A 1,922-nucleotide genomic window follows, 5' to 3' on the forward strand; every position below is an offset into this window, starting at 1 on the left:
CATTTTTCACAGGCCACCAGAAATCCTTTGATGGGCCACAATTGGCAAGTGGCCCATGAGCAGTATGTTGTGCAGGCCTGACTTAGAGTATTTATTAAGGGCTTACTCAGAGCCAAGCACTGTGGTGAGACTTTAAGGATACAAATACAACCAAACAAGATAGTCCTCACTCTCAGGGAACTTACATTCTAATGAGGGAAGAGACACAAACAGAGGTGCTGCAAAACGGGAGAACAGAGCAATATGGCAGTCAAGGGGAAAAAAAGCTTGAGTCCAGAGAAAATCCTGATTAAGAGTGAGATGAAGTATGGTATAAGTCCATCCTAGGGAAGTCACCAATGAGGAGCCCAGGGTGAAAGTTTCCCACATATGCAAAAGGTGCAATAACTGAAATGTAAAACTCAAGGTCTTCTGATTCCAAATCCAGTATTCTTTACAAAGTTGATTCTGTCTGAGCCTTGAGATAAAACTTGCTGCACCAGGTGGTTGTGAGGAAACCTTTTTATAAAATGCAAAGTAGTAGATAAATGTGAACTGTTCTTTTTAGGGACCAGAGCTGTGAGCCAGGGTAGAACAAAGATTGTGGGGCAGTGAACAGAACACCAGCCCTGGAGTCGGGAGGACCTAAATTCAAATCCGGCCTCAGACACAACACAAAACTAGCCCTGTGATCTTGGGCAAGTCACAACCCCAATTGCTCTGCCTTCCCTCCTCAAAAAAAAAAAATTATTATCAGCCTTCATTACACATATTGACTTGCTTCAGCTCTCACTGGTTTGAACCCAGGTTCTTTGACTCTAAGACTAGGCCTCTTTTCACTAAATCATGCAAAAACATCTTTTATTGTTATTTCTTTTCAAGGAATTTTCCTTCTTTAGGAATACACAAATTGTTTCCCTTCTCTGGGCCTATAAAATGAAGGAAGCCTAGGGGTACAATGAATAAAGCACTGGGCCTGGAAAATAAGGTCCAGTGAAGATAAGATTGCCTCATATGCTTACTAGCTATGTGACCCTGGGTAAGTGACCACCTCTCTGAGCCTCAGCTTTCTCATCTATGAAACGGAGACAATAACAGCACCTGCCTAACATGAGTTCAAATCCTGCCTCAGCCGCTTACCAGCAATAATAACCTAAGTAAGGCCCAACTTCTCTGGGACTCCATGTCCTCATCTGTCAAATGGGGATGATAACAGCACCCACTTCCAAGGTTATTGAGAGGATCAAATGAGATAATTGTGAATTACTTAGCACAGTACTTGGCATATAGTAAGTACTATATAAACATTATTATTATCAATATTATTTTTACTGTCTGTAAAATAAACAAAATAGTACCTACTTCCCAGGGTTGTTGTGAGAATAAAATGAGATATTTGTAAAGCACTTAGGACAGTGTCTGGCACATAGTGAGTGTGTATATATATATATATAATAGCTAACACTATTTATCATATACTAGTTATATACAGTGTCCCCAAAGTCTGGACACATAGGAAATCTCATTAACTATGCATATTTTCAAGAAATGCAATGAATGAAATTTTCACCATCTTATTAAGTCAGTATAAATTTTAGCCATGACGATTTCATACGGAACAAAAACTTTCGTTCGCTATTGGGGACTACTTTCCGTATTAATGAGATCAATTTAATTAATTACTGAGATTTCCTATGTGTCTCCGGTCTTCCCAGGAAATCTCGTTTATGCTAATTAAATAACTGCTGAAGATTTCACTCATTTCGTTTCTCGATGACGCAGCCAATGAGATCTCCGTGTGCAGACCCGAAGCTAGACGGCGGCTAACCCTAGGCTGCCCGCACCGCGGGGGGGCTGGGGCAGGCCGGCTCCGCCAGGGGGCAGCCGCGCGACGCCCGGGGTTCGCGCGCTGTAGAGGGCGCAGACGAAGGAGGCCGTCCAGG

The sequence above is a fragment of the Petaurus breviceps genome, unplaced genomic scaffold (assembly GCF_028583685.1).
Source record: "Petaurus breviceps papuanus isolate PSGF00001 unplaced genomic scaffold, PetGlider_PUasm1.0 118, whole genome shotgun sequence".
Classification (NCBI taxonomy): domain Eukaryota; kingdom Metazoa; phylum Chordata; class Mammalia; order Diprotodontia; family Petauridae; genus Petaurus; species Petaurus breviceps.